The sequence below is a fragment of the Peromyscus maniculatus genome, chromosome 11 (genome assembly GCF_049852395.1).
Source record: "Peromyscus maniculatus bairdii isolate BWxNUB_F1_BW_parent chromosome 11, HU_Pman_BW_mat_3.1, whole genome shotgun sequence".
Lineage (NCBI taxonomy): Eukaryota > Metazoa > Chordata > Mammalia > Rodentia > Cricetidae > Peromyscus > Peromyscus maniculatus.
Window position 1 is genome coordinate 53839053 of NC_134862.1, and position 15037 is coordinate 53854089.

Consider the following 15037-nt stretch of genomic DNA (forward strand, 5'->3'; position numbering starts at 1 on the left):
GGAGCTGATTTTGTACCAATCATGAAAATACTTAGTTACAGAGAGTTGCTTATTTTTTTTATAAAAACTCATATTTAAAATAAATATATTTAGGTCATTTAATGTTGTAGGCATCTGCAATTTTTCGGTCTGTTTTTAAAATTTGCAGTTTTTAAAGAATGAAATGTATAAGTAAGGGCTGCTCACTTCTTTGAGCCTTGACAAAGGCACATCCTCATTTAACTACCACCCCAAATAGGGTATAGCACTATCCCACCATCCTCCAGAAGGTTCTTTCTCCTGTGTGTTTCTAGTCTATATCCAGCCCTTCTCATCTATCCGAGATGATGGGAATCTTCTTGTCCCTATCAATGTAGGTAAATTCTGCCTGGATTGGACTTAAAGGAAACTGAGGGATAGAATATGTATTTTCCTGTCTGACATTTTTTTCTACTCAATATAGAAACATTCAGTTTTATTTAAGTTGTGTTTAAGAATATTCTGTTCTTTGATAGACTGAATACTTTTCATTACATGACCATATCATTCAGTATTATTCAGTGATAGGATTGAGTTTGCAAGCTTCCTTCCAAGTGACTTGTGATTGTGGGGCTGAAAAGCTTGGCATCCATAGGGCTGTCCTACACATAGGAAGCTCAGGTTAAAGTTTAGGCTGCTGAATTGCAGGAGGACTTCGAATTCAGGGATGATTTGTGACCTCTTCAGGGCAATTATGCTTTATTTGGGAACCCTCAGATTTTTCTTGCAAGTCTCCTACTGAATGAATGAGGGCCATTCATTTAGAGGTAAGTATACTTTACAAAAACTCAATGGAATGTAAATTCAGTAACATTAAAAGACTTTCATAGTAGTATCTAAACTAATGTGTCAACAAATTCATGGGCATCATACCCCAGCAAAATTGATCCACATACTTTAATAGTCACGACTGTTCCACAATTCATTTACCAATCTGAGCTTCATGGTCACTTGGATTATGGTATGGGTTTAATAATTGGAGTCCCATCACCTAGAACCTCAGAATGTAAGTGTATTTAGAGATAGAGCCTTTAAAGATATAAGTTAAAATAAAATATTGAAAATTTTTCTTTTAAAAAGAAGAAATTTGAACACACACACACACACACACACACACACACACACACACACACACAGGGTTCAGGGGGTGAAACACTATGTGAACACAGAGGGAGAAGACAGCCATCTTCAGTTCTAGGACAGAGGTCCTCAGAAGAAATGACTCAGCTGACATCTTGACCTTGGACCGCTATCCTTCAAAATTGTGTAGAAATCAATAGAAACCACAGCTTATGAAACCCAGTCTGCATGATGAAGTTTTGTATGCTTTCTAACAATGGTGAATAGAGCTTCTTTGACTACAAAGCTAGTTTTGATAATGTATATTTTCATTTCTCTTGAACCAAAATGACTGCATCAGGGAGCATGCTTTTGGTTTTATAATTTGCTGTATTTTCCAAAATATTATGAGTCCTCCACCTTCCATGACACTCATTCTTCATCCAGAAACTATTACATGGAAAATTACAGAAACAAACAGTTTATAAGGTTTACATTGCGTAGCATTCTGAGTAGTGTGATGAAATCTCAGGTCACTCTGCTCCATGCTGCCAGGAATGTGAATCATCCCTTTGTCCAGCATGTCCATGCTTCACACACTAGCCACCAATGAGTCACTTATGCACTGCCGCACTTACGTTTAAGACACTCTAATTTTTTTCTTGATAATGACCTCAGAGCCAAAGAGAAGCAATGACAAACATTTAGCTTATGCCATAGACAAGTTTGTAAAGTGCTTCCTTTAAGGAAAATGTTAAAAAACTCTCAAGAAGGAACTATTAATCATACCCATGTTCCAAAGCTCTGCAGAACAATGTGATGATTTGAGAGAGGACCTGAAATAATGTACCTTTTTATCACAGCACCTTACTACAATTGTTCTATTTTATCATTAGTTGTGAAAAAATTTATTGTGCCTAATTTATAAAATTACATTTTGTCAGAGGTCTGTATGTATAGGAAAAAATAAACAAACAAATATCAAATGTATAGGATTCGGTTCTCTCCGTGGCTGCAGACCTCCCATGCATACCTTGAAACATTCCATGGGCAAGAAGAGTGCTGTATCCATGTCACTTTTCTGCGTCAATAGTGGCATGAGAGATCCAGGCAGCTTCCATCCTCATCAGCATCTGACACCACTGACTCTGGTGGGTGTAAAACCTACCTCACTGTGGTTTCTATTTGATGTGCTGATGAACCATGGCGGTGAGCATCTTGCCACATGATCATTTTTGTCAATTTATTTTTACTGTGCAGCTGTTCAACTCAGAGTAGCTCTTCCTAGCTCTGGAGCCTTGTCCTCTGGCAGCAGTACATGAACAAACATAATATTTGGTTTTTTTTCTCTTAGGATGGATGCTTTTAGTATTCTGTGTAAGAATATTCTGCCTATCTAAATGTCTTAATTACCTGTAGTAACAAAGTTCCACAAGCAGAGTAGCTTAAAGAAAACTAACTTTATTAACTCACAGTTCTGCAAGCTCAAAGTTTAAAACCCAGGTGCTGCTAGGGTTAGATTCTGAAGGTTCTGAAAGATATCCCATTTTCTGTCACTCTCCTGGATTCTGTGGTTGCCGGGCTACAGTCTACTGACATTCCTGACTCCATGTTCATGGCAGTCTCCCATGTGTCCATCTTGTCATCTTATGAAGACCCTACTCATACTGGATTAGAGCTTACAGTATTCCAACATGACCTCCTTTTGCTTGACTGATTAAATCTGAAGAGATCCTGTGGTCAGACACAGTAACATTCACTGGAGGTGAGGACTTGAGCATATTCATTCTGAGGATACAATCTGACTCATAAACAAAGCCATGAGCCTGAAAGATTTTTAAAGGTGGATGAATCCCGCCTTTATAATTTGGTCTATGATCCATATTATCCATATATATTTATCCATAATATAATTGTTAAACTAGTAAAAGTTTAGTATTTTCAACTATATACCCAGTAGCCAAAGAATTTTTTCTTAAGGACTCCTTAATATATTACCTTAAAATCTTATTTCAAAAATATATTGATCACAGTATACAGGACTATTTGTGGATCATTCTCTGCTTTATTGATATACTTCTCTATTCTCACATCAATATCAAACTGCATTGATAATTGTAGGTTGCTTTTGAGTTTTGAAATTGAGTAGTCAAACCTCTACCTTTGTCCTTGTATTTCAAGAAAGAGCAGTTCAGATTATCTGCACTTGGAATAAATTGAAAAATGTATACTAAGTTGCACAGAGAGAGTTCAAACTAGAGGTCAATTAAGATGAAACTAGAGGTTATTTGGAGGAGGCCATATTTAAGTTATATGTGTAAAATATATTTTTGAGTTGCGTGTAGCTGAAGTATGTGGGTATAAGTGTCAATATTGAGAAGACAGTTTGACAAAATCATTTATCAAAATAACAAGAGCAGGTTCTACCATCGGACATCTATCAAGTCAAACTTCAAAGTAGCATCACATCAAGGTAATATACACACAAATAATTATGATTTACTCATCCTTGTCAGCCCAAAAATAACTGTTGTTTCAATTTTAAATCAAATTAACTAAAATTCTTTGGCTTTATTTTAAGAATGTATATGGCTCTTAGAATTTTTTGTCTTTTTTTCCATTTTATTGAAAATAGATTTTTTTCTCACATAAGATATACTGATTAAGCTTTGCCCTCCCTCAACACCTCACCATTCCCCACCCTCCCACATCCTCTCCCATACATATCCACTCCATTTCTGTCTCTCATTAGAAAACAAACAGCCACCTAAGGGAAAATAATTATAATGTGATTTAATATAATATAATAAAACAAAACAAAAACTGACACTTGGAAATAAGACAAAACAAACAGAAAGAAAAGAACCAAGGAAAAGCACAAGGAACAGATATAGATACAGAGACCCACTTGTTCACTCACTCAGTAATCTCATAAAAGACTGAAGTGGAAGCCAAAATATATATTCAAAGGACCTGTAAGGTAAAAAGAGAGAAAAAAATATATAAATACAATGAAATAAAAATAAAAATAAGATAAAAGCCCTGACAAGGCCATTGTGAGACAAGGAACCTCCAAAGATGCTGCTTAGGTCCTTTTCCATTGGCCATCTACAGCTGGGCATGCAACCAACGCTTAAGAGTAATTTGCTTTTCCAGTGAATATTCCAGGGAAGAAACTAAATTTTAATTTGTAGGTTATCAAGTAGAGATTGCTTCTGGGTTAGGGAATGAGGCATGTGCCCACTTCTTTCAGCTCTAAGATCCTTCTAGTTCTGATGCAGACCCATGCAGGCCCTGTGCATGCTGCCAGATTCTCTGTGAGGTCATGTGCATACTGGTCCTTTCCTGTTTAGAAGGTTTTGTTTTCTTGTTGTTCTCCATTCCCTGTCTCTTAGAGTCCTTTCTCCTCCTTTTCCAGGGGTTTTAATGGAGGTATATCATCCTGTTTAGGGATGAGTGTTCCAAGATCTCTCACTCTCTGCATAACGCTGGCTGTAATTCTCTGTATTTGTTACCATCTGCTACAGGAGGAAGTTTCTTTGATGATGGCTGAGCAAGATACTGATTTATGAGTAGAGCAGAATATAAATAGGAGTATTTCTACATTTTTCTAAGAACTCTAGTATTTGGTTTTATTTGAAGTCCCTGGGCTATCTCGTCTTAGGTTCTTAGCCATCCAAGTAATGTTCAGCACGAGTTCCATCTCATGGAGTGTATCTGAAGTCAAATTGGACACTGAGTGGTTACTCCCACAAACTTTGTGCCACTAGTACATCATGCAGGTAGCACACCATTGTGATTCCAGGGTCTGTGGCTGGGCTGGTGTTTGTGTTTCTCTTTCAGGAGTTTGCAGGATATCTTCCTGTACCAATGATGCTAGCACATAGAGGTGAAGGCTCTGTGTAGGGACTAGCTTAGCTTCTCTATGTTAAATGACTTTTGGAGGTGTTGTTTTCAGGAACTGGGCCTTAAGCCAGTTTGTGGAAAGCAATCTATTGTCTTGGCAAGAAGCCTGAGTTTCTTGGGGATTTTTACGGAACCCCTTTGGTTAACAACTCAATTAGATGTAACCTAATCCTAGTCATGGAAGCATCATTTGTTGACAAGAGATGTCCAGTGGTGCTCTTTCTCTCCCATCATTAGGTGATTTTATTTAGATCACATTTATATATGTGTATATTTCAGGAAATGTATACTGAATTAGGTTTTCACACTATCCCTCAAATGGCTTTTAACTTTAGCTATCTCTTCTCATATTCCCTCTTTGGTTCCCTCTTCTCTCTTTACTTGATCCTCCCAACTCTTAACTACCTATTCCATTTCTCTTCCTGAGGAAGATCTATCTTTCCTGACTAGTACCTTACTCTATAACTAACCTTTGTGGTTCCATGGATTATGGCTTAGTTATCATTGGCTCAACAGATAATATTCACATCTAAGTGAATGCATACCATACTTGTCTTTCTGGGTCTGGCTTACCTCACTCAAAATAATTTTTTTCCCTAGTTCATCCATTTACCTGAGAACTTCCTGATTTCATTTACTCACAGCAAGTAAGATTCCACTGTGTAAATGTACCACATTTCCTTTATCCATTTGTCTGTTGATGCACTCTAGGTTTCTGGCTATTATGAATAGAGCAGCAACGAACATGGTTAAACAAGTGATTCTGTGGTACTGTCCTTTGAGTATATATGCCCAACAGTGGTATAGTTGGATCTTAAGGTAGATTAATTCTCATCTTCCTGAGGAACCACCACACTGATTTTCATAGTGACTCTATGAGTTTGCACTCCCACAAGCAATGTATAAGTGTTCTGCTTATCTCATAGCTTGCTAGAATGAGCTATCATTTGTTTTATTGATCTTAGCCATTCTGAGAGATGTAAGATGGAATCTCAAAGTAGCTTTGATTTGCGTTTCCCTGATGGCTGAGGGTGTTGACCATTTTATTAAGTGTTTCTTGGCCATCTGAGTTTCCTCTTTGAAGAATTTTCTGTTCAGATCTGTATCCCAGTTTTGAATTGGGTGTTTGTTTTCTTGATATCCAGTTTTAGGAGCAGTTTATGTCTTTTGGATACTAGCTCTCTATCAAATGCCTAATTGGTAAAACAAAACAAAACAAAAACAAAAACAAAAAAGCAAAACAAAAAAAACCAAAAAAACCTTTACATATTCTATAGGCTGCTGCTTTTTCCTAATGATGGTGTCCTTGGCCTTAGAGACATTTTTCAGTTTCATTAGATCATATTTATTAATTGTTGATCTTAGTGCCTGTGCTAACAGTGTTCTATTTAGAAAGTCTTTTTCTGTGCAATTCAAGACTAATTGTTATGAATTTTCACGAGTGGAGAACCCCCAGCTGACCAGGCCAAGGTATCCCAAGTGTGAGGGAAAATATACTGGGCAGATGCAGTGGGGGCAGTGGCACATGGAAAGTCATTCACACCTGGTTGCTGCATCCACATGGAGAGTTTATTATAACAGAGAGATGAAGAGAAAGATAGGAAAGAGGGAGAAAAGGGAGAAAGAGAGAGAGAGAGAGAGAGAGAGAGAGAGAGAGAGAGAGAGAGAGAGAGAGAGAGAGAACAGAAGAGGGAGAGGAAGGAGAGCAGTTTTTTCTTAAAATGAAGTTTTTATGTCAGGACGCAGGACAGCCACAAGGATTTCAAGGGGCGGGTCAGAATATTAACACTAATACCTATTTTTTCTTCAGTCAGTGTATCTGGCTTTATATGGAGGTCTTTGATCCATTTAAAGTAGAGTTTTGTGCAGGGTGATAGGTATGGATCTATTTGCAGCCATCCAGTTTGATCAGCACCATTTGTTGAAGATGCTTTCCTTTTTTCCATGTGTATTTCTGGCTTGTTTTGTGAAAATCAGGTGTCTGCAGGTGTATACATTTATGTCTAGGTCTTCAATTATATTCCATTGATCAAGGTGTCTGCTTTCTGCCAATACTATACTGTTTTTATTACTATAGCTTCGTAGAACGATCAGAAGTTAGCGATGATGAGACCTCCAGTATTTTTTTAATAGTCAGGATTGTTTTAGCTATCTTTTTTGTTGTTTGTTTGTTTCCATATGAAGATGAAAATTGTCCTTTCAAGATATTGTATTGGAATTTTAATGGCATTACACCAAATTTGTAGATTGCTTTTGGTAGGCTGGTCATTTTAAATGTATTGTTGGGCCATTATGTGGTTTGGCTATCAGTATAACTGGGGGCCTATAAAACATTTGGCCAATGTTCCTTCTGTTTCTATGTTGTGGAATAATTTTATGATTATTGGCACCAACTCTTCTTTGAAAGGCCAGTAGAATTTTGAGTTAAGCCTTTGACTTGGGTTTCTTCTCTTTCTTTTATTTCTATTATTTTTAGATTTGGTCTCTTCATAGTGTTCCAGATTTCCTGGATGTTTTACACTGGCATTATTTTATATTTAACATTTTCTTCTATGGAGGGATCCATTTCTTCTATTGTGTCTTCAGTGCCTGAGATTCTCTCTTCCATCTCTTGTATTCTGTTGGTGAGGATTGCCTCTCAGGTTCTTCTTTGAGTTTCTAAATTTTTCATTTTCATATTTCACTCTGTTTGGTATTTTTCAATTGATTCTATTTACCTTTAGGTCTTGAGCTCTTTTCATTCAGTTCCCTCAACTATTTGTGTCTTTATAGGTCACTTTAAGGGGTTTATCCATTTTCTCTCTATCATATTAATAAAGACTATTTTAAGGTCTTTTTCTTGTATTTCAGCTATGTTGCATTTCTCAGGGCCTACTGCAATAGCGTTGATGGGCTCTTTAGGAGACATATCATCTTGGCTGTTACTGATTGTGTTTTTATGCTGATATCTAGGCCTTCATGTTTGGGAAGATTATAATTATAAGTTCTGATTATGTGGCCTTTGTTGAGTGGGTGAGTTGTTCCTTGATTTCTGTTGCCCTTTCTCAATCTTAGGAGGGTGTGGTGGCTGTGTGTTGCCTGGTAAGAAATTCTTCTGGGATCCTGTGAAATATAGCCACTGAGGGTTCTGGGTAAAATGTGTTCCTAGGTTTTGGGAGCTGACAGAAATGGGGATGGGCAGGGAGGACCTAGAGGATGGTCCACAAGAGGGAAGGAAGCAGGGTGTTCCACTAGGATCTGCTTAATCACCTGGGAAAGGAGGCAGAAAATATGGAGAGGTCACAACAGAGCTGGGGATAAGATTGGAGCATTGGATATGGAGGATAGAAGGGAAAGTGAAGATCTGAAGCTTGCTTACCTGCTCAGCTGGCCTCCTTAATTCTCTGGCTGATGAAGTCTCTGGTAATGTCTGCTGGAGTTGGAGGCTGTGGCAATGGAGGAATGGTAAGGAAGGTTGGAGGAGATCTGTGTGCTCTGCTGGAGATGGGGGCAGAGACTATAGAGATGCCCCAGCAGGTGGTCTTCTGCAGAGCTGGGGATGAGACTGGGGGATTGGATTTGGAGGAGAGAAAAGTGAACATCTGATGCTCATCTACTCTCTTATAGCTGGCCTTCTTGCTTCTCTGGAAGGCTTGTACAGAAGGTTCTCTGCCTGCTGGTATTTAGGGCTGGGACAATCAGATGAGTAAAGCAGAAGGTTGGAGAGAAAGATCTGTGTGCTCCACTGAAGACAGGGGCAGAGATGAGGGGCTGGTCCCAATAGGTGGTCTGATACAGAATTGGGGATGAAACTGAGATACTGGATTTCGAGGAGAGGAGGAAGAGGTGAAAATCCCCAGTTAGGCTACTTGCATCAAAGTGAGTGAGATCTTGCATCAAAAATACTAAAAACCCTCATATATGTTTTGGAGATTCATGATACAATTAATCCTAAATAGTCTATGAAAATTTCTATGTTACTGAAACCTTTTGAACTATATAACTCTTACTGTTTCCCAGCTTTACAAGACCACAAAATATTTTCATCTTACTAAACTATAAAAGGTAACAGAACAGTAACACTTGTTTATTGTGGAAAGCATGGATGAAGCCACTTGCTGGAAGTTCCAATTAGCAGTTATTTTTATCAACACAGAGCATGCCTGAGTATAGTATTAGATTTAGTTGGTGTGCCTATGGCAGGTCAGAGCCAAATTATGGAGTAAATTGAATTCGCTCATTAGTGACTTAATAGTCAGGCTCTCATTGAAACCACACGTGTGTTTATGGACAATATTTTACTCACAGGGAAAAAGAAAACACCATCCATATTTAGTTAAGAGACTCCCAGGAACATTGCCAACAGTTTGCTGTGCTCTTGTGCGTTGCTAGCAACAAGAAGCCATGTGCAGAGCAGCCCAGAATAGGGGCCTTCTGCAGTTTCTCATCTCGATGGGGAGTGCTGGGGCTGAGATTAACGAGCCTGGAGACACAAAGTAGTTTTTAACCACTGCAAAGTATGTTCTGCACCAAACCGGATAGGAGCGTGAACCCAAGTGGAGTGTCTAGAGTTCTTCAGTCATTTAGGTACAAATTAATAACAACCAGTGCTAAAATTCCTTGAAATAATAAAATATTCATATTATTTAGGTCTGCCATCTTTATTGCATTTCAAGCCTGCCATGAATTTTTTTTTTCAGAAAACAGTGATAATTTTTTTAAGTGGATGAACTTAGTAAATGGCAGTTTTCCTTCATCCTTAAATTCTGAGAGAAAAATATTCCTTAAGGGTTCACATTTCTTGAAGGTATAGGGGGAGGCAGGATATTTTGTCCATGTGACTTAAATTAACGTGATAAACTAAAAACAGTAATTTATTTGGGTGAGTTCTTTGAAACAATGGGGCAGTTGATGACTGATGGGTTGCTGTTTACTGAGTATTCAGGATTCTACTAAATTTCTGTGAGAAAGACAATCCAAATGCGGGGAATTTTAGGTCTGTGCTCTGGATGAGAGTGCAGTTGGGCAGAACGCTTGTGATGGACAGTACCCATTACCAAGGGAGCGGAAAAGTAGTCTGTTTTGACACAGCTCTGGGTGTGTATGTTTGCTTGCTGGGGCTGCCTTAACAAAGGGCACTACTCACTGGTGCCTGAAACAACAGAAATGTATTTTTGTGCAATGCCAGAGGCTGGGTGCCAGGCACCAAAGTGCTGTCTTGGCTGACTTCCGAGGCCTCACTCTTGGGATTGGAGATGACTGTCCTGCCCCTCTGTATCCAGATGTCTTCCCTTTGTGAATGCCTGGGATCCATTTCCTCTTGACACCAGTGATTTAGAGCCCACTCTTATGACTACAGGTTAATGCAGTCATAATTTTGAAGACCATATCTCCAAATACTGAGATCCTGGGAGTCAGAGCTGGACAAATGAAATTTAAAGGGACATACATACTCACCTACTTTATTAAAAAAATAGGTCTTTCAAATATGTATATATTTGAAATATATATTTTTATATATTTCAAATATAAATGCATATATATATATATATATATATATATATATATATATATATTGAGGTCTTGGGGGAATCTATAACAGAAAATTTTATGGGAAGTGGTAATATTTCAGTTGATCAGAAATGAAATGGAAACCTTGAAAATAAGAAAAACAAGAAACCATTTTTTTTGGAAAGGGAGGGCCATGTTCCCTTGGGACTGGAAGTGAAGTTCTAGCTTCCTGTGATAAAGCTTCCTGTGGCTGGAGGGCACATGGAGGAGAAGTGTCAGGGAAGAAGCTGGCTCAATCATTTTCATCAATCATCAGTCATTGTGCAGAGACACCCAAAGAGCAGAGTGTCATCAATAGATTATTCTTGTTTATCAGGTTTAAAGTGAAGCTAACCATCTAAAATAACCATGTTGTTTAATATTTTAGAAAAGTGGTTCATGTTGGGTCACTATTTCAAATTAATAGAGTAAAGAAATGGAGCACCTGGTTACCGTGTGGGATAGGTGACTGGGTTGGAGTCTGGAGAAGAAAACACACAAGTTTTAAAAAACAATGGAAGATGTTATTGGCATTATTGGGAAAATTTTAAAATGGACTACATTACATAAACAGCATTCTTACATTGATAGTATTGAATTAATATAATTCTCCAGAATGATATTGCTTTTATAACAGAAAATAAGCTAGAGATATACAGGGATAGGGATGAAGTGTTCTGGTATTAAAAGCAATTCTCAAATGATTCAGTACAGAACACACACACACACACACACACACACACACACACACACACACACATGCACGCACACGCACAGAGAGAGAGAGAGAGAGACAGACAGACAGATAGACAGACACATAGAGAGAGACAGAGAGAGAAATAAATCTAAAGGTTATATGGATAAGAGTTATATAGAACTTTCTTGTACTATTTTTATTTTTATTCCTATAGATTTTGAAAATAAAATAAAATATAGGAGCTATAGAAATTTCGATTAACATTTGGATGCTCAGTATTTATCTTTTATGACTTCTTTCATTTATTGATATTCAGAGAGCACCTTTTAGCAAATGGCTGCATGGTGGCTTCGTGCTGAGTCTATGGCTATTACTTTTGTGGAAATATTTGCTTCATTAACCACATTAATTTAGTGTGAGCTCATTTTAATTCTGAAAATGATTATAGAATTTTAACAAATGTTTTTCTTGAGTGATCGCTTTGTATCCACTTGTACTCGACACTTCTAACATAGCCCCAGAACCTGCCACTAGTTAAAATATTTTCTTTTACAATTCTTTCAAACATTTATTTTTATTTGAACATATGTATGAGTGCATGCCATGGGTGTGGATACCTGTAGAGGCACAAAGAAGGTGTTGAATCCCCGGGAGCTGGAGTTACAGGTGTTGTGGGCTGCACAGATGGGTTCTGGGACCTGTACATGGGCTTTCTTAAACAACGGCAAGTGTGTTTAACAGCTGATCCATGTCTCTAGCCACGTACAATATTTTTCTTTTTTTAAATTCATTTTACATAACAACCACAGTTCCTCCTCCCTCTCCTCCTCCCACTCCCACCTCGATCCCCCGACCCCCATCCACTCCTCAGAAAGGGTAAGGCCTCCCATGGGCAGTCAACAAGGCCTGGCACTCAGTTGAGGAAGGGCCAACCCCCACATCCCCCACCTCCCGCCACATCAAAGCTGAGCAAGGCATCCCACCATAGATAATGGGCTCCAGAAAGCTACCTCATGCACCAGGGATAGATCCTGGTCCCACTGCCAGGGGTCCCACAAACAGACCAGGCTACACAACTGTCGCCCCTGTGCAGAGGTCCTAGTTTGGTCCTATACAGGTTCCTCAGTTGTAGGTCTACTGTCCGTGTGCTCCCATAAGTTTGAGTCATCTGTCTCTGTGGGTTTCATGATTGATCTTGACCCCCCTTGTTCCTATAATCCCTCTTCCCTCTCTTTGACTAGACTCCTGTAGCTCAACCTGGTGCTTGAATGTGGGTCTCTGAATCTGCTTCCATCAGTTACTGGATGAAGGTTCTATGATGATAATTAGGGTAGTCACCAATCTGATTATAGGGGAAAGACAGTTCAGGCACCCTCTCCACTATTGCTATGGGTCTTAGCTGGGGTCACCCTTGTGGATTTCCCGGGAATTTCCCTAGTATCATGTTTCTCCCTAGCCCTGTAATGGCTCCAACATTTATTTGTAGGTATATACTACTCATGAAGTAGTATATGTTAGCTTTCCATGAAATAAAGCTCAATAAATATATATTAAGTACCTGCAATTTCCTGTGACTCAGGTAGGCATAGACTCCATAGAGCATATGTTGAGCAACATCTTCAAGCAATGATGAAATGATATTGTCATTTGGCATGGGAGTGTGAGAAAGTGTCAGGCTTTTTTGGTGACCCACATGACTCAGAAGCGGGAACTCTGATGAACTTCATGAAGGTCACAGGAGAGGGATGTCCTCTAACAATCCTGTTTTCTGTGAACTTCCATCGGTGGATGTGTTTCCTCATTTGAACTTGTACTTCGTGGTTTCCCTTGGAAGCAGCCTTTCAGGAAAGCATTGGCTACACCAATCCTTGGTAACATTCCTTTGTTAGCATCTGGAAGGAGTCATTTTTAATAGGCTTTTCATTTATAAAGATGATTAATACCTGAGCAGACAGCGACCAGTTGTTTATCTTGGAGGGGCCTATGAATGTGTGTTGACTCCCTCCTCCTTCATACCCTGTATCCACTGCGATCTTGAGACTGTGTTCCAAGACCATGGTCAGGCCAGTGCCAGGCTGTAACCATAGGACAAAACCATGTAAAGCATTGCCTAGCCTTAACTTTGCCGAGGAAGCACACTACTCCAAATAAGTCTACAGTTTTGCATAAGAATTGTCAGAGTTTATCTCCACCGTGAAGTGAGCATAAATAGAAAATTCACCTCATGTTAGATATGGTCTACATAATGCAACCACAAATTAAGCAAAATTGGCATTGGTGAAAATTCAAATCATAATTTAACTTATGATTTAAGCCCAATAACTAAAGAGAATTGGAAAGTGGGAAGATTAGAGCTTGATTTTTGAAAAAAAAAATAGAACCCTGATAATTCCTAAAATAGCACACCAGGAAATATAAAAGAGGGTGTTTTCTGTTGTTAGGGGAGGCTTTGGAGACCACTGGAACATTTAACTAATTAACCATGACAAAAATCAAAAGCAAATATTGTAACAAAACTAAACTGGAGCTGCTCTTACAGTTCAAGATTAACAAATACTTTTAAGTTGAAACTTATATAGAGTCTATGGGATGTAGCAGGAATCCTAGAGAGTCTTATTAATTAAATCAAACCTGAAATCAAACCTGAGAGCCAGGTATTGGGGTGAACTGGAAGATCAGAGAACCAGAACAAGCCACAACTACCTCACCTCGCCAGATCCTCAGCTGGTCTTGTTTTCTCAGACTGGAGGCTTCTGAGTCCTCATCCAGAATGGGTCTCAGCTGAACTGTGCTGCTAGAAGCCTGAAAGCTTAACCAACCAAATGCTTAACCAGCCAGATGCTGCTAGTTTCTGGTCCTCACGCCTTATATACCTTTCTGCTTTCTACCACCACTCCCTGGGATTAAAGGTTTGCTTTCTGGGATTAAAGGCGTGATGAGTCACCATGCCTGTCTGTATCCTTGAATACATGGATTTCTGCCTCTGGAATGCTAGGATTAAAGGTGTGTGCTACCACTGCCTATCCTTTATGTTTAATATTGTGGCTGCTCTGTCTCTGACCCCAGGTAAATTTATTAGCATGCACAATATTTGGAGGAACACAATACACAGAGAGGTCTGAGGATGAAGCTTAATTGGTAGAGTGCTTGCCTAGCATGCATAAGACTCCGATGTTTGACCCTCTGCACTGCATAAAACTGACCATAGGCACACACCTGTGTTCCTAGCACTAAAGAGGTGAGGCAAAGAAGGTTGGGAAGTTCGTGGTGATATCCTGCTGCATAATGAATGTATGGTTAGCTTAGGCTACATGAGACCCCGTCTCAAAAAAGAAAATTGTGAGAGGGAAGTCAGAATGAAAACGATGAGAGAGAAGCTACGGTGAAGACTAGAAGTCAACAATAGGGAAATGTACCATGACACATTTAGAGAAATATTTACACTCCAAGTCTTATAGGCCTTCATTTAAGAAAAAAGTTTAAAATAGTCAGTCAATTCTCCATTTTAAAGTGTTTGCTATTGGGAAAATAGCAATCAATTAAATCCTCAAAATATAATACCATAAAATTTTTGTTATAAAAATGATGTAATAACCACATATGTGAAAGATCGTTGAAGTCCAATTTGCTAATTTAAAACATAAAAAAATTGCTAGACCATTGCCAAATATTACACATGATACCGAGAGACTGTAATATTCCCTGCTCATTTGCAGATCACGTCTAGTATGCTATTATCTCATCACTTTATGTCAGCACACTAAGAGATGGACACATACTATACAAAGATAAATAAAAATTGCAAAGACCCAGAATAAATCATAACAC

At 38.7% G+C, this 15037-nt stretch overlaps 1 long non-coding RNA gene across 1 annotated transcript in view; it reads left to right on the forward strand.

Moving 5' to 3' along the window:
- The first annotated feature begins 2672 nt into the window (after positions 1-2672).
- The window catches only part of LOC121821287 (uncharacterized), a 34504-nt gene continuing 22139 nt past the window's right edge, over positions 2673-15037 (forward strand). Inside the window, exon 1 of the long non-coding RNA XR_006062011.2 lies at positions 2673-2842. This is a non-coding gene — a long non-coding RNA (uncharacterized LOC121821287). The remainder of the gene's footprint in view (positions 2843-15037) is intronic.